This window comes from Onychomys torridus, chromosome 17 (assembly GCF_903995425.1).
Source record: "Onychomys torridus chromosome 17, mOncTor1.1, whole genome shotgun sequence".
NCBI lineage: Eukaryota > Metazoa > Chordata > Mammalia > Rodentia > Cricetidae > Onychomys > Onychomys torridus.
Genome location: NC_050459.1, coordinates 7,322,502 through 7,342,001, shown reverse-complemented (window position 1 = coordinate 7,342,001; position 19,500 = coordinate 7,322,502). Strand labels below are relative to the sequence as shown.

The following is a 19,500-nucleotide window of genomic DNA, read 5'->3' as shown; positions in this document are numbered from 1 at the left end:
CTGATTCTATAATGCCTACTATATTCCCAAATCTTCAATGCCCACTGCAGAGCAGGAACAACCCACCCCATCTCTTCTATGTTTGATGCACAAAGGCAGCATGACCTATTGTACGGAACAGGGGAAACAGTGGAGCAACACCCACAATTTCATACCAGTAAAACAAATTAGGATTAGATACAAACATGAACTTTTCCTCGACATAACAGTGAACTGAGCCCACCCTTCACCTTGTCTATAAATCTATGTGAAGGGCTCAAATGTTTAGTCATTACTCTCAATTATGACTGAATACTAGGGACTAAACCTGAATCTGGGGATAAAATTTGACACACAGTTACTATTTCTCAGCAAGTCTTCATTCACACTCACACACACCAGGCACACTGATATGACCATGTCGCTGTAACTCTTTCTACCCATCCTCATAAAAGTTAGTCTTCCATTGTGTGGCATTTTAGCTGACACAGTGGAATGGGACATGTAACACATGCTGTCAGTTGTCCATGGTGTTAGTTACTACCCCCAATAACTTATAGCTGGCCTCTTTTTCTTGTGATAGGTAGCATTCATTTCTAAGAGACCTAACTATGGTCAAGTATAAATACAGAGTTGGCATAAACTTTTTTTTTATCATCTCAGAACTATGGATAAAATTGTGACTATCATCATCATCTTATTAATATAGTGACTGACTAATTGAATTCTTCATTCTGGGATTTAGAACATTCATTTTATTCTTTGATTATATCCCACAATACCACTCAAAGTACAGGGGATAACACTATACAAATACATTTACCATGTGGCTAAAAATTATGATTGAAAGAAAATTATCATTATGAATTATCAAATCTGGCTCATGTATTCAGTTAAGTGTCTAACTGTTCTTATTCTTAAACAAATCTTTTTTTTAAAATTTATTTACTGACTTTGAATGGGGGTGGGTGTGAATGTCCCATGGCGTGTATGTAGAGGCCAAGGGGCTATTTGACAGAGTTCAATCTCTCCTTCTATCATGTGGGTTCTGGGATCCAACCTGGATTACCAGGCTTGATGATTCTTGAGCCATCTCTCTGGCCTGAAACCTTTTTTTCTTTTTTTAATCTAGTGTTTTAAGACAGGATTGAGTCTAGACTAGCCAGGATCTGTGCTATGTATCCCAAACCCAGCCTCCTACTTACGATCCTCTTGCCTCAGCTTCTAGAGTACTAGAGTTACAGACATGTTACAGTTACAGTGCGACCATGTCCAAATATATGCTCTTTTCTTAAAGTATGTGTGTCCAAAGTCCCAAACAACTGAAAAAACCTTCTACATATGCACAAAATGTGCCTGAATTTATGCTGAATCTGAAAAAATATAAACTCACATGTAAAGTCTCTACTTCATCAAAGACTTTGTCCTGTTGCTTTGGAAGGACAAGTGGTAGAGATGCTGTGTCCGACACCCTGTTTTCACTGTTACTTTGTAGACCACTGTTCTCATACACACCCAATGCACCATGCTGCCTACCCCTGTTTCATGAGTAAAGAGCATGGAGTTGAGAGAAGTTATGGTTTTTCTAGGACCGTAGAGATGTTCACCAACTATAGACAAAAGAGCTTCACACAGTAAGAAAACACAGTGACCACCAAAAACTGGGATGTCATATGCAATTGCCTACTTTGAACTAGGGGGAGTAGGCATCAAAAGTGATGGAAGTGATGGAACAGGCAGTAGCAGCTCTCACAGCATGACAAACTGGTGCCCAGAAAGCTGGTTGAATGAAGCCCTGACTGAAGCTGTAGAGGGCTTGAGAGTGCTCATTAATATTAATTAGGAAGTGTTCTCAACTTTCTGATCATTCACAAAACTGTACCATGTTTGGCTTATTAACTTTGAGCTCCTGACATTATGACTTCTGTGACTGTCCTGACTTGTCCTTAGATACCCAGGGGACTGTCAGGCCATAGGAAAGCCTGCAGAAGGAAGCAGTGTCCCAGGGAGCCATGCATTGATGAGCATGGTGTTGACAGAGAGAATAATCTAATAAACACAGCGGTCTTCTGGCTCTTAGCTCTGAGGAAGGGTCACTTGGTGAAACTGTCAATTAACTGCTGAGGCCTCTGCAATGACAACCATGATACATCGAGTCATCCAAAGGGGTCAGCAAAGGTGATTAGCCAACAATTTCCCCATGTCTCACAGCCACAGTTGCAAACTTCAAATGCACACAGACTCACTTCCAGTATATTCTTTTTATTAATTTTTTTTAGGTTAGCACAGAAAGGCCTGTGTTTCCTTCTGACATTTTCATGCATATGTCTCAGTATACCTTGTTCTAATTTAGGATTTCAACATATTCTATTGTTAAATAGTACCGTGTGCTTTGACTTTTAATCATATATAAGTTGAGTATAGTCTAAAAGTATTTGATGTGCTGTGATTTTTTTTTTTGTAATTACAGGAGAATCAAAAGCAACCTGTGGTAAGAGAGTCTGCTCACCTGTTAGCTAACACATTAAAAATAACAGTTAAGAAAAACCAAAGTTTTATGCAACCACCGGGCATCTATAAACTCTATAAGTGGGACACTAAGCATGGCCTCAGGGGATACTGGACATGGCTATCAGGCAGGGGCAAAGACATGAGATGGACTGCATCCCATCACTGCATACCTCTCTGCATGTCTGACTACCTCATGACAAAATCCCCAAGGCTCATCTGGGCAGTGGCAGGGCCAGGAATAATAGGAACTGATCTCCTTGCTAGCTCTCTACCTTGTGTGGAACTTCACATGGACTGAGAAGTCTCTACTGTCACTGGAGACAATATACAGATGAGTGTGTATAATAAGAATGCCTGCAGAAAGACTGAATGTGTGCTTATTGCTGTGGCTGAGATTGACGAGTGTCATTGGTTGGTCATTCGTCTTTTTTGGGAGGGCCCGCCACCCAGCTCCCAAATAAATCACACACAGAGGCTTATCCTTAATTATGAATGTCCTGCCTTAGCTTGGCTTAGTTTCTAGGCAGCTTTATTTAAATTATCCTGACTACCTTTTGCCCCTGGGCTTTCCTTTTCTATTCCTGTATACCTTTCTTTGTTTCTTACTCCATGGTTGGCTGTGTAGCTGGGTGGCTGGCCCCTTCTCTGGCTGCTAGACCTGAGATCTCTTTTTTCCCAGATTCTCCCTCTATATATTCTCTCGGCCTGCCAGCCCTACCTACCCTCTCTCCTGCCTTGCTATTGGCCAGTTCTTTATCATCAAGTGTTTTACATAGGCTCAGTAACCCAGCTTCATAGAGTTAAATAAATGCAAATAAACAAAAGTAACACACATTAAAATAATATTCTACAACAGGCGAGATCTGCACAAAGTCAGCTTTTCTTCTGGGAAAGAAGTACATGCCATTTACGGAGTTGTAGGCCCAGCCTGAGCTGCTCTCACATTTTATGCTCTTATCCCCCCTTCCTTCAGATTGATGCCTCTAGGCACTGTGCTCATGGAGGCCACTGTCACCAATGCCCACACTTAGAGCCCTTTGTCATTGCCTAGGAGGGGACCTCCCACAAAGGAGTGCTTACTTTGATTTGACTGAGCAAGAAGTAAATGTCCATGGTGGTTGGTCATCAACGCTTTGTGAACTCTCATTGTCTCAATAGTTAGCATCAACCGAGGTGCTACTGGGCTTTTGTTTATTTTTCCAGACTGCTAAATTGTGTAGTGAGAACACTAACATTTCTGAATGAAAATGTTCACCATTCCTAGCTATAGAGTGGCATGCTGGAGAGGTGGAAATGGGATCTCTGATTTGTACTGTTCGTTTTTTTTTCTTTTCTTTTCATCACAGTGTAGATTTCCAAACACGGTCAACTTCATGCACCACTGTGACATCAAAAAAGAAAACATCACAGAAAAAGACTTTATGACTGTCCATTGATCAAAAATTGGAAAGCTTCTGATCATTGGTGGTTCTATTGAGTTGCTATAGTACATAGTGACATTTTAGGTGACATTTTGTAGCTCATTGTTGGAGCCCACTAGGTCTCATACTGGCTGCACCCAACAGGACTGCATAGAGGATGATTGGGCAATGGACCTGAGTACCAGGTGTTTGTAAGGGTCTACACTTACTGTAACTAGCAAGGGGGAGGTCCTTTGGCCCTCCCCTTGGCATTGTTATAAATAGACCTTTGGAATAAAGTTCTGGGCTAGTGGGTAAGGATCCAGGCCCACTCGAGGCTAGCTTATGTTTTCTTTCTGTTTCTCTCTCCTCTTTATTTCTACCTAAGTCTCTTATCCCTCATTCCTCAAGAGTCCCTGGGGTAAATAAATGTGGAAGCTGATCCCCCATAGCTCATCAAGACCCTTCTGGATAGTGTCACAATTCAAGTCTTTGACACACTCTAAACAAAGGTAAGCTGTGTTCCCTGGAGGCTTCTGCCTTTTAATACTTGGGGCTGATCCACACCCTAATGTCAAGGTCGATGGCTTGCCTTTCTCCAATGACTGATGGCTTTTCTGAGTTTTTGAATTAGATTTTGGAGCATTTTTTCTTTCATGAATGGCCTTCACATATCTGGGAAAGAATAAAATCTGCCAACAGGCTCAACGGATTCTTGGCACAATTAGGAATATAGAGCTTTTTATTCAATTTCCCAAACAAAAAGGAAATCTTGAAAATGAAACAATACTGCAATTTTCCATGTGAAATGAAAGAAAATATGCCTTACAATTTGTAAGCAAAAATATGGATTTATATAAAATTAGGAGGGTGAATTGCATTTCAGGACACCAGCTCATGTCTCTAGTTTAGGGAAGGCTTCTGCCCAGGACAGAAGCTGATGTGGCTCTGTCCAGATCACGCCGTTGGCTGGGTTCACACCTGTCTCCTATGGCCTGTGTGATCCAGAGACTGAAAGGCCTTCCTAGATATAAACCACAGTCACAGAAAGGCACATAGACTATCAGCCTGAGTCAGTGAGAAATGGCCTATGGCATGCTTTTGATCAATGGATGGCTCTGCCCTTTGCCCAGGCTCATGTAGTTTTCTCTTTCCTGCTCTCTTCTGCTCCCGTTCCAATATGTGTTTTCTCTGATAAGTAGCCCCATGATATACCATACGTCTGAATGTTCCTCTCAGAATTTGCTTGTAAGAAACACAATCAAATGCATCTAAGGCATATTGCAAGACAGACACACACATACACACACACACACACACACACACACACACACACACACACACACATGCACATACACATACATACACCCTCTACAATTATCTGTTTATGACCATAGCTTAAATTAAGGGACTGATTTTTTTCCAAGATTCGTTTTTTGGACAGGGTCTCTCTCCATAGCCAAGGCTGACCTAGAGCTATGTAGCTTAGGCTGGCCTTAGACTCTGGGATTCTTCCTAGATATCCTTAGTACTGGGATCATCACAGGCATAAGACATATTGACTGCTATAGATTTTATGTATATATATTATATATACAGATTAAATATATAAATATATATTACACTATATATATATATAAATTAAATATATGCTCAATCTGTACAGATGCAAATTTTATGAAGATTAAAGATACTAATACTATGGGTCTTAAAAATGGTATTTTTTAAAAGAAAATAATAAGTAAAGCAAAAAATAATGACATGTGCTAAAGAATTAACATAGATCTTTATTTGGGTCATATGTAAGTTAACTTAAATCAAAGGTCTTGAGGGGGGTCCCTGCAGGTATCATACGGGAAAGTAAACCTCATGAAGAGATGAGAATGAAAACCTGGTACAGATCAACTTCATCATCCTGCATCAGACTTCAGGGAGTTAGCACATTTAAAACACAGCACAATTTGGGGGAATTTTTCCAGGCAACCATCAGTGCAAATCCAGGTGCACAATAAAGCTTAAGGTGTGACTATATAGAGACTCCTTTACACAGTACATGTGACCATGAGGCTATGTTCTCATGTATATAGTGATGTCTACCTCCACAGATGGCAAAAATGTCACCATGTTGTTAACAAAAATCCACTCTCAGCTTTCTGGAGGGAATGAAGGTATTTGGTTTTTATCTCCTCCATTGAGGAGACAACCCTGCATGATTAACATTCCTGGTTCTCTTGGTGCTTCCCTGTGAGTACAAGGACCTCTGTGCCCCAACAGGGTCTAAATATAAAGCTTCAAACTACTTGAAGAAAATGTAAAGACTCCCTGACATTAGATATAATTCCCAAAACACAGGGACAGAAGTGGAAATGGACAAGGAGACTTCACAGCATCTGTAAACTGTTGAGCATCAGAAGATACAATGAACTGAAGAAAAAGTTAACCTGTAATATAAGAGAAGTGATTCAAACCCTGATTCAAATCAGGAGGCTGTCACACAGAATACATGAGGAGCTGTTACAGGCCAAATCCAAACCAAATGACCTCATTAAAATGGGCAAACAACTGGACAAGTGTCTGTCCAGAAATGGCAAACATGTGATGCTCAGCTTTTAGAACAATCATCCCTACCACTAATCATGAAGGCAAGTCAAAACCATGATCATATAGAACTAATATCTGCCATAAGGGCAATGACACATGGGGAGAAAGTGAAATATTCTTGGCACAAATGCAAAATGGTACGAATGCTACATGGAACACTGTGGAAGCTTCTCAAAAAGGTCAGAAGTGGAACATCCATCCTGCACTAACAACTTTGTTTCTGGGTAAACACCATAGGCTTTTGAGAGATGCTGCACATCCAAGCCTGAAGTCCACAAATAATAAACTAAAGGAAGACACACATACTGTGGACTGTTAGTCAGCCTAAACAGAAATCCCATCACAGGCTACAACATGGATAACCCAGGAAAGCATAATGTAGTGTACGGTAAGACCACAAGGAAAAGAGCAGAGCAGTTGAATTCTCCCTCTGCACATTAGTCAAACTCCTGGAAAGCGGAAGTGAGCTTGTGTTCAACAGCATTGTGACTGCTGAGATGAAATATTCTGAAAATCTGTTCCAAAGAGTATGAGTGTACTGACCACTCTCCAACCATACATGCACGGTGGTGACCAAGATGAATCCTGTTATATTCCACCATTTTAAAATATTGGAAAATATTTTTTAAAAAGAAGCTGTAACATGGGGGCTTTAAAGTAAGTGCATGGCTTATTTCATGGGAATATAACAACAAACTTAGTGTTGACCAAACTCCATAAAAAGGTTTATGTAAATTCTGAAAGTCAAGAAGACTGCTGTCAAGGCCAGAATGATCACACAGGTACTGAGCGCGCGCGCACACACACGCACGCACACACACACACACACACACACACACACACACACACACACGCACACACACACTCACTCTGGTATCTGCCTCAGCAGCGCCTCCCTGGACACTTACTCTTAGCATCCATTGTTACAAGACCCACAGACTTTCCACGTCTTTTGTTTTTGTCTGCACAGAAAGTAGCAATGAAACAAAGGAGCAATGAGGATTTTCAAAGACAAGAGCATAATCACGTCTGCCTCCTCCCCCAGCTGTGAGTCTGCACTGAAGAACGGAAGTCTTTAGAGACCGGGATTTTAGCATCTCTGTAATCAAGTTACAGGGATCTGCCCTTCCTTACAGCACAAAAAATAGAAATTACATTTCATCAAGATGTGCACATTACAATCTGAAGGGGTCTGAAGATTGAGGTTCACAGCATCTCACTTGATTCTTTTCTGGAAATTGGAGATGTGAAATATTCAAATAAACATTAAGAATTTGAATTAAGCTCAAGAAAATCAATGACATTTTACAATTCACTGTTTTCCAGATTTCTTTCATCTCCAAATTTCTTTCCATGTTTAAATTTAGGTACCTAGGGGATATTTCTTGGGCTCACATCCAGTTATTTCCACCTATTCTAGGGAGGGAATCTGATAAAGGCTTTCTCATTTTAAACAAAAATGGAAATGAAAGAAACACTCATGGATTTACTGTGTAATCTGTATTTCTGTACCTGCTTTTCTCTTAGAGTACTTCTTTAATAACAGGATACTTGGCCACTATATACAGCCTGATGGTACAGACTGAAGCCTTTTCCTCTCTGGCCTTTGTTTCTGACTGGCAAAACCTGACTATCGTTCCTTGTCCAAACCATATGTTCGTACAGTTCAGCTTCACAGTTACAAGTAAAAATGTGTATTTCATCATATTTCTGAATGTTAAAAATAAACATTTAAAATATTATTTTGATATAAAATGTTTTGTTCCCTAAAGTGGACTGAGACAACATTGAAATTCACATTTCATTTTAATTCATGATGTTTATTCGGTCTCTTTCTAGTGTAAATTATTAGGATAAAATAGAATTATAATTTGTATTCTTTGGAGAGGGAAGGGACTTTGAAGTTGAAATGATTCCCATTGCTATTCACATCAATTTGTTAAAGTTTTCAGATGAAAGAAACTCTTCAAGTTCCACCCACAAACCGACAGCAGAAAAAGAACAGAGCGTGGAGAGCAGCATCTGTGTGCCCACCTTGAGGGCACTGGTTATCTTGAAGCTTGCTTACTGCATTACACACCTTGTCTCTAGTCTCTGAGCACACACTCTCCCAGGCAGGTTTGTTTAAAACACCATTTTATCTTCACACTAACACAGAATAGTAGTGCGGTAGAGGACCTTGTTCAAGATTTAAGAGTTTACCATCTGTAGCCCATCCTGCCCACTGAAGGTATCTGTGAACTTGTGCCCTTTCATACTGGCACACTAGAACACATTTTCCACCTGGTTCATATTCACAACATGACACAGTCTATTTGCTCTTACCTGGGACAGTCTATGATATTTCTTGACAGTCTAGTTCTGACCAGCAAGAAGTTTGCCCAGCACAACTGCCCATCAGGACTGAAAACTGATTTTGACTAAGCCCATAATAACGGCTCAACACTGAAGAGGGTCAAGGACTAGTCCTTGTGGGGTGCTGTCCTACTTTAGACAGTTCAAGATTTTTTCTCCGAGGTCTGATTGATAAAAATAATACTTGGAAGGCTTATTTTATGGACACATCTTGCCTTAAAATCATCCCACTTGGACAAAGATATTTGATATCAAGGCCCATGTCTTCTGAGACATAGGGAAAGGCAGAGAGAGAAAAAGAACAATTATATCAGTTACATAGTCAGACACCAGCACCTGCAGGACCTGAAGGCAAAGTAAACTCAGTTTGAGACTTTCCAGAGAGGAGAGCCAGTAATTCTGTTCTGTGCTTAAGCCATTACACATGACTTTCTGTCAATGGCCAGCAAGTGACTCATGCAGAAGTCAAGTCAGTGATGTTCTGGGGACACCCTTCTACGACATCTGGTCATAGCCACACTCTTATAGAAGATTTATTTATTTTTATATTATTTGTCCTGCCTGCATGTATGTATGTATGCATGCATGTATATATGTGCAGTACATGTGTGCGGTGGTGCCCACAGAAGCCAGAAGAGAGAATCAGAGCCTCTGGAACTGGAGTTACAGACGGTTGTGAGCTGCCATGTGGTGCTGGAATACAACCCAGGTCCTCTGGAAAAGCAGTCAGTGCTCTTAACCACTGAGCCATCCCTCCAGCCCCCTCTCTCTTTAAAACTACATTTGTTTTATTGATTTTTGTTTATTGTTTATTTATTGTGGCGGTGAGAGGACAACCTGTGGCAGTTGGTTCTCTCCTGCTATCATGCCAGTTCCAGGGATCAAACTCAGGTAATGAGGCTTGGCAGCCTTCATCCACAAGCCATCTCACTGGCCTGTTTTCTTTTTGCCGTGGACATACATCTCCCAGAAACACTAAAGATTTGAATTATATAGTACATGGCATATTCATCACATATTAGTCAGTTTTAAATGAAACTTTAAGGTTTGGGCTAGCTTCCTATTCCCTGTTCAATGTGTATTGTCCATAAAACTGAATACAAAATACCCCCAGTCAATCAACTGCTATTACACCAACTACTGACGGGATGCTTTCTCTGCTCTTGGCTGTAAACTAGGCATGGAAAGTCAAAGTCTCTGCTGAAAAAGGTACAGACACAGCACTGAAACTCACTGCATATGACAAGGGGAGTGGAACAGAAGTCAGTGAATGGTGTTCACCACATGCCAACATCACCCACTCAGACCCTGGGAACTTGGGAACCAGGTCCTGGAGCACAGTGCTCAGCCTGGCCCTCTTAGGCCTTTTGAACCTGTGGAACTCAATCCTTGCACTTAACATTTCTTTCTTCTGAATGTGTTTGAAAACTTGGTGCAAAGCAATGGTCTCTCTGTAATTATGCTCTGATCATTAAGAAGGTGCTTTATCTTTTCTTTTTCCTCTTCTATGTATGTTTGTATGTGTGAGTGTGAGTATGGACTTGCGTGTGTCAAGGAGGCCACAAGGAAGTCAGAGGACAACTTCAGATGCCAGCCCTCACCCTGTTTAAGACAGGCTCTGTTATCACTCACCACTAAGTATGCCAGGCTAACCATCCTATGAACTTCCAGGGGTTCTCTCTACCTCCCATTGCTCCATAGAGCACCAAGATTACAGTGCATACTACGTCAGCTGGATTTACGAGCACCTTGCCTACAGAACCATTTCCCAAGCCTTAAAAGAACACAGCAGTCAATATTTTTCTTCCCCCTGCTCTGCTGGTCATGGGCTTGGTGAAGGCCTGGACTACCCCTGTTTCCATTCACAGATGCAGCAACAGAACATGTCTGGGTGCCAGTCATAAACCATTCACACGTTTATTCACTCTCACACTAACTTACTCATTCAAATACACCTTTTTTTTAAAACAAAATACTTAAGTACAGGAGCACAAAAATTATATAGTTACTTGTGACAAAAGTATTCATATAACATTTCAAATAGTGTCTACAACTTAGCATTACCATCCCAGTAGCTAATATAAATTACTATTTATTTTACGGAAACATTAAGTTAACCCAAAAAAGTTAACATTAAGTTTTCAGCCACCTTTCACTTAGTTGGTTATTAAGTACACATGAAGGGAGCTGAAACTCCATTTCTGTCAATCTATGTTGCCACGTGTTCCACAGTTTACTATTCCATGTGTGCTATTCCATGCTGCTCCCTGGACGGTGGGATGGCATCTCCTCAGCCTCTGCCTTCTTCTTCCTGTCTCTCTCTTCCATTTCCTACCTAGCTATAACCTGATTTGCCCTAGGTCAAATGGTTTTATTTATCAACCAGTTAGAGCAACACATATTCACAGTGTACAGAAAGATGGCCCGCAGCATGTTTCTGTTCTGTAGCATAGTCATGCCTTTAACATTGACTTGAGGGCCTGTTGAATTGATGTCTGCTGCAAGTTATCAGGAAAAGCTGCATAGCAACTCAACTGATCCCAATTTTCAGGACTCCTGACATTTAAAACAAAATTTAGGATTAGCTCTGGGTATGTGAAAATTTTTCATGATGAAAATTTAAAAGAGCTGGGGAGATGGCTTAATGATTAGGAGCACTTCTTATTTTTGCAGAGGACCTGGGTTTAACTCGAAGTACTCACATGACAACTTACAACCACCTGTAACTCCAGGCCCAGTGGCTACAAAGTCCTATGCTGACCTTCAAAAATACCGGGACAAATGTGGTGTCTACATACTTACATAGATTTAAGCCAGACACTCATACACATAAAATAATAAAGTAAATCTTTTTTTTTAATTTACATTGCTGTGAGGGTGTCAGATCAACTGGAACTGGAGATACAGACGGTGTGAGCAGCCACGTAAGTCCTGGGAATTGAATCCAGGTCCTCTAGAAGAGCAGCCAATGCTCTTAACCACTGAGCCATCTCTCCAGCCCCCAATAATGTAAACCTTAAAAACTAAAACACAAACAAAAAACCTTAGAGCTTCAACACTAATAAAGCTCCAGTCTTAGTTGGGTGGTGGTGATGCACTACTTTAATCCTAGCACTTGGGAGACAGGCAGGCAGATCTCTGAGTTGGAGGCCAGCCTGATCTACAGAGTGAGTCTAGGACAGCAAGAGCCACACAGAGAAACTATCTACAAAACAAATTATATAATGCTGTAAGTCTTCAGAAAAATGTATCTGCAGATTATCACAAATGCTAGTCTTGTTACATTCAGTGTAAGCTTAGAAAACAGTAGTGGGAGGGCACAGTTTAGGATTGACCTGAAGCACTTAAGATGTTCAGTATTAGTTAATTCCTCTCCCTACTTTTGTTGAATAGCACCTTCATACTAAAACAATTCTTTTGATCAGCTTTTAAAACATTCAAATATAATTTAAGAGGCCGCTCTAAGCAAAGTCAGCATTCCCATTTGTTGGTTTTAAGCTTGATCAAGTCTGCACTTTGCCATCCTGTTGCTGATCCACTAAGAAAAGGGAAGTGTCTCTAAATCGTACGCAGTTGAGGCGAGATGAGTGAGACACCAGGATGAAAAGGAACTGGAGACTGACATGGGGTTAGTCTGAAAGTCTCCTTAAGGAACACTAAAAGTTACCCCCCCCCCAAAAGTGATTTTGGATGGCTTGCTGTCTCCACCAGCCACACAGCTGCATCTGTAATCTGAATTCCCACCAGCTGGCAACACCAGGCCATGTTTTCTAGGCAGAGTTTACACCAGCTTCTCAGGGACAATGACCTACATCTGTTCTATGTGTGGCTGGTGAGGTGACTATTGAGCGGCTAAGACCTGTCCCACATCCTCCAAGAACAGAGTAAGTGAAACGATACACAACTCTGCCTGGATTCGGTTCACAGGTGGCATGTGTAGCTGGCTTCTGCAGAGCCCCCTAAAACTGGACTGACTAGGTGGTGGCGTTGGGTGAAAGGATAATGAACCTGAAGTTTGGGGAGTAACTCTGTCTTAGAACAACTTCGCGCCCTTCAATGACAGGGATAGAAATGTGATTTGCATCATTGGATGAGGTCCCACGAGGCAGGTCTGCCATTCATTTTGCATCAGTTGCTAGCTCATTCAACTCGTCACTTCCTCTCCTGCCACTCTTGCTGGAATGAGGAAGAATGGCCGACTGATTTCACAAACCATTCATTAATTTGTATCTACCTCCCCTGTCATTCCTCATTTCTGGGTAATAAATCATTCCACTCTCTTAATCTCCCTTATTTAGAGGACACAAACTTCTGGCCTTCGCTTATTTTTCTCAAGCCCCTTACTCTCAGCCTGAGACCTTCGAAGAGAAACTAAGTAAATCACGAGAGCAGTTTGTGTACACCACTGGCTCATGCAAATTTATCATAGTGTTTCTTTTGCATTTTACTATCTTCATATAAAGGCCAGAGAGCTTCTAGTTATGTTTCTTAGCCGTAACTATCTCTGGAGATGACTTAGCACTTGACCTTTCCAACAGGACCTCCTGGTAACGTCCTGAATACACAAAACAGTTTAAAATGCTTTGGTTGGGGAATCTTGTATGTGTAATTCCCAGATGCATCAAGCATTGATCCCTTCAGAAAGCAATGAACAAATAATCTCTGCCTGGAACCTCTAGTGTTCACTAAAGGCTGTTCATACTAGAAACATGAGGCCATAGGTTCTCCTCTGGCCTTCTCAGTTATAACAGTGAGTGAAACACTTCCCTGATGTCATGGGCTGCTGAATCCTATTTTTCTCAAAGTTGTTGCTCAGATGGTGGCATTACTCCTATTGTTGGAGTAGTGGTTGGAGTCATTTGATTTTCTCAAGTAACTGGAAGACGCCACCAGAGTAATGAAGTACAGCACCAACACAAACCCTCCATGGATTTGCTTCACTCCCTGTGGATACTGAGCAGAAAATCCTTATGGCTCTGGAGATATAAGAGAAACACAATGAGAGACAGATGGCTCTCAATGTTCAAAGCCAAGGAAGAGATTCACAACACATTAGTGACCCACTGTGGCTGGAGATCACCCCTATACTATTCTCCTTATCTTAAAAATAGATGCTTCTAAGCACTAAATCCTTCTCCAAGGACTCTCTGTGTGACCTCTTAGTGGCAACCCCCACCACCGCCGCTCCAAGCCTGAACAGCACATGGAGTTACCTCTGCTCATTCCTTGAATGCTCAAGTATTCACAGCTTCCTACATGACGTCTGCTCTCACCAGTTTCTCATTCAGGAACTTCACTGAAAATCTACTCAACCTTGTATGCCTTCTCGCTCCCTCCCAGGAGACTGACTTGGCTCCAGCTCTCTTTCCTTATGGCAGAACTGGTGCCTTCCCTGTGAATAGCACCTCCTCATAGGAAGGCATGGCATTTGTATATGTCCTTTCAACATCTACTGAATCTTCATCTGTTTTCTGCAAAAGCCTACATGTGGCTACATGTCATATCTCCTAGATAGGAATTCCTTGAGGAATGAAAATCCATATATGCGTATAAATGAAGTGAAGAGCCTGGTAGCTTGTACAGGGGAGAGGTTACAACACTGAGAAGCACCACCTGTGAGAGGAAAGACTGAGCCAGCAGTCTGCAGGAGCAGAGGAATCATGCTGCATTCAGAGGCACGGCGACCAGGGTGTAGGCTACTAGGTAGGTGATTAGACATAATAAATAAAGAGAGTAAGAGCTCAATGTCTTGGTACAGCCATGGTGTGGAGACTGGCGCACAGTGATTAGGTGACAGAAAACTTGAAGAAATGACTTTTTAGAAAAGAATACTGGGGGTAAAGTGAGCGTGTGTGTGTGTGTGTGTGTGTGTGTGTGTGTGTGTGGTCAGCTTGTGTAGCATGAATCTTAATAGGTCTTATTAATAAAAACAAACCCGGAGCCAGGTATTGGGGTGAACACAGAGAGACAGAACAAGCCACATCCAAGCTCCCCTTGCCAACTTCTCAGCCAATCCTGTTTTCTCAAACTAGAAGCCTCTATGTCCTCATCCAAATTGATCTCTGCTGAACTGCTGCTAAAAAGCTAAAAGCTTAAAAGGCTCTAGTTTCTGGTCTTCACGCCTTAAATACCTTTCTACTTCCTGTCATCACTTCCTGGTATTAAAAGCGTATGTCACCATGCCTGGCTGTTTCCAGTGTAGCTTTGAACTCACAGAGATCTAGATGGATCTCTGCCTCCAGAAGGCTAGGATTAAAGGCGTGTGTGCCACCATTTTCTGGCCTCTATGTCTATCTAGTGGTTGTTCTGTTCTCTGACCCCAGATAAGTTTATTAGCATGCACAATATATTGGAGGACACAATATCACCACAAGCTTGAGTAGATAAGAACACGGAAATAAAAAGTCATCTAAGTCTTTAGTCATCTATCCCTTTGGAAAGAATTACAATGTTCAAAAAAAAACCTGTTAAGTATGGGAGGCGAGAATGTCTCTGTTAATGGTTAGAGCATACTGATGGCAGCCTCCAGGCACTTTGCTTGTTGGCCTGCTGGCTCTGCAGCCTGTCCCTGAGAGCTCATGTTTCTGACTCCCTCACTCCATCTGTCACTTCCTATAGCACATTAATAAAATAAGTAAGTCACTCAAGACTTAGAAGAGAAAGTTAATAATCTAAAAGAGACATTCGTAAATAGAGATGCTAACAAATGAAACAAATGGAAATCCTTGAAATGAATCAATTTGATCAAATGAAAAAACTCAACCAAAACATTGTCAATAGAGCAGACCAAATGGGGAAAAACTCTCAGGTATCAAAGACATAGTTAAGGTATTATTACTTTCAGATAGTAATAAGGAAAATGTAATAAGACAGTTATGATTCATAGCTAAAAGACCAAATCTATGAAACTGTGATATAGAAGAAGAAACCAAGATATAGCATAAAGGCATAGAAAACTATTCAATAAATTACTGCAGAAATTCCCATACATCAGGGGAAAACACAAACATCTCAGCATAGGAGAATTTAAGAACCCAACAGACATAACCAGGAAAGAACCTTCTCTGTGTTATATTATAATTAAAATGCTAGACGTACATAACAAAGTAAAAATACTGGATATTTTAAGAGAAAAGCATGAGTTCCTTATAATGGGAACCCCCAACAGAACAGCAGCAGGCGTCTCAGCAAAAACACTAAAGGATAGGAGATCAGGGGCTGATATTAAGACCCTGAAACAAAATATCTGTTAAAAAAAAAAATAACTAAATCCACCAAGACTATCCTTTGAATTGGAGAATAGATATGAAGAAATTCATCATGATAAATATAAACTAAAGAAATCTACGTTCATTAACACAGCACTGTAGAGGAGATGTAAAGGACATATTTTTACATATGTAAAATAAAGACATACACAAATGTGAACTCAGGAAGGCTCAAAACCTACCAAAGGAACACAAGAAAGAAGGGAAAGAAAGAAAGAAAGAAAGAAAGAAAGAAAGAAAGAAAGAAAGAAAGAAAGAAAGAAAGAAAGAAAGGAGGGAGGCAGGGAGGGAGGAAGGAAGGAAGGAAGGAAGGAAGGAAGGAAGGAAGGAAGAAATTTCTAGCACACTTCTCAGAGAAATTAGTACACACCTGCAAAAATAAGCCTGCATCAGTCACTTTTATGTTGCCGTGATTAAACACCATGACTAAGACAACTTATAGAGAAGAAAGGCTTTATTTTGGGTTACAATCCAGGGGGATAGAGGTCTATCACTGCCAGGGCAGGGAGTGGATAGGCATGGTGGCTGGAGCAGCAATCTGAGAGCTTACATCTTAGAACTTCAAGCATGAAGGTGAACTGGAAATGGCTGCTGTGTGGCTTTTGAAACCTCAAAACCCATCTCCAGTGACACATTGTCTCCAACAAGGCAACAGACAGACAGTACCATCAACTGGGACCAAATATTCAAATACCTGAGAAGATGGGGGCAGGGGGGCAGTGGAGAGCATATCATTTAAACCATAACAAAACCACACATGTAAACATATCTCATTTGAACCACTGCAGAACATCAAAAGTAAACAGCCCCATCTCTCCAATTAAAAGAAGTGGAATGGTTGAATGGATTAAAAAACAACAAAGCCCAACTATTTGTGGCTGCAAGAAACTCGCCATCCTGATACAGACACATAGAGACAAAGTGAAATGGTGGAAGCTGACATATTCTAACTAAATGGAGTCTGAGAGTAAACAGGAGTAGTTATACTCATATGGGACTAAACACATATCACACTGAAACTAGTCAGAGGGATAAAGATGAGTCTCACATATTAATGAAGTGACCCATAGGTCATGAAGCTACAAGAATGACAGACATGTGCGTTATTAATTGTGATCATGAACAGTTTCATAAGACCAACACTACTAGACACAATGGACAGACAGGTCTAAATACAACAGTAGTGGGTCACTTCAGCACCCCATGCTCATCAGCAGTACATGGATTATCCAGATTAAAAAAATCTAACAGGGACACTGTGGTAGCTTGAACATAATTGGCCCCCATAATCTCATAGGAAGTAGCACTATTAGAAGGTGTGGCTTTGTTGGAGTGGGCATGGTCTTATTAGAGGAAGTGTGTCACTGTGGGGTAGGGGCAGGCTTTGAGGTTTCCTGTGGTCAGGATACTGCCCAGTGTATCAGTCAACTTCCTGTTGCCTGCAAGCCAAGATAGAGTCAGCACCACATCTGTCTGCATGCTGCCATGCTCCCCGCCATGATGATAATGGACTAAACCTCTGAAACTGCAAGCCAGCCTCAATTAAAAGTTTTTCTTATAAGAGTTACCATAATCATGGTGTCACTTCAAAGCAATAGAAATCCTACCTAAGACAGACACTTTGGAATTCATGCCTCTGATCATAGATCAGATGGTTTGAACAAATGCCTACAGGACATTCTATCAGCTGCTGCTGCAGACACATTTTTCTCAGTGCTCTATGAAATTGTCTTTAAAATCATGTTGTAGGCCATACAGAAATATTGAAATACATAAAAATAATGAAATAATGTCTCTAATGTCTCTAATAGAATCACAATGCAATAAAGTTACATCAGCAATAGAAACTCTGTAGGACATACTCAAACATGTAAAGATTGAACAATATGATACTAAATGATTTAAGTGATAAGTGAGAATTTTAAAAACATCCCTGAAATGTAAGAACAAAACTCATTACTCATACAATTTTTTATGTTGCAATATGAGAAAAAGAAAACCCACTTCTTATGAGAATTTCCTTTTAAAATATCTTTGTAGCCCGATTCTAGGCTTAGGTCACTGGTAATTTCCATAAGTTATTTTATAACAACAATTTTTGCTACTTATTTATTGTTTACCTCACTGACCTGAGTTTTTCAAGAGAGCAGGGTGATTAATCAGATTGTGTGTTCTTAGCTATATTCCCATGCTTAGAAATAGTAGAAATCTCAGTAGATATTTCTTGAATTAATGAGTCAAGAGTGGAAGACAGAATGAAGGAAACATGAGAAAATGAAACACATACAGCTCATTTAAGAGAGAATGTTGTGCTTATGTCCTTAAAGTAATTCTGAGTATGAGAGGCCATTGAAAGAATAGACACTTTTCATTCAACAAACAGTTAAGAGGGAGAGAGAGATGAGAGACAGCAAGATAGAGAGTCCCAGAGAGGGAAACATATCACATTGTAACAGCAGATGTCAAGTGAGGCTGTAGGTGTGGATCCCTCCAGATACAATGGCCAGCTTTAATAATGCAGTGTCAACGTAGCAGTGCACAGAGCCATATGGTCAGTCCTATGGAACACAAACTGCCTGTGACATTCTTGAAAGTCTAAGTAAAAGTCCTGTGCATGAAGACTAAACAGTAGATACGCACAAACAAAACGTTGGCATTGCATATATCTCCTTCAACTCTGCTTCCTCATGACCTGAGAGGGACATACACACCCTCACCCATCTACACACAAGCACATAAAACAGTACAACACATGCTGTTTTCTGTGTGGCTGTAAATATAGCTATCTCAGCCTGATGACTTCCCTGCAGCATGGTCAGTGACTGCTGTCTTTCTCTTAACTGTAGTGTGCTATTCAGATCTTTCTCTATTATAAGAACACCATTTACTTTAATCATTTTCCATCCTGTATTGCTGATAAATCAAGAACGCTAAATAGTTATATGCTTACGTGTGGAAAGATAAGCATCAGTTTTGAATGGCCGAGCTCTGTGTTTCAAACTCATTTGGCAAGATGTGAGAACTACAGATAAGAGAACTTCCTCTGACATTTATTGTAAATTTAAACTGCAGGATATGTTTTATAAAGCATGACTTCTTATTTATTTCTGCTTTGAGCCTACTCATAATTATTTTTACTATTTAAAAAATTTATACACTATACTTTGATTAAAAATTTTCCCTTCTTCCAACTCACTCCAAATCCTACCCTCTCTACCCATGGAACTTCAGAATTTTTCTAGATCTTAAGAGAAAAACACAAAACTAAAACCAAAAAGCACACACACACACACACACACACACACACACACACACACACATACACAAAATGAAAAACAAAGCAAAAATATAGAGTGTTCTTTGTGTTAGGAAAATTTTTCTTAATA

The 19,500-nt window shown here is 40.5% G+C and overlaps 1 protein-coding gene across 4 annotated transcripts in view; it reads right to left on the bottom strand.

The window, feature by feature from the left end:
* The window catches only part of Myo16 (myosin XVI), a 473,339-nt gene that overhangs the window by 350,689 nt on the left and 103,150 nt on the right, over positions 1–19,500 (bottom strand). The window lies entirely within an intron of this gene.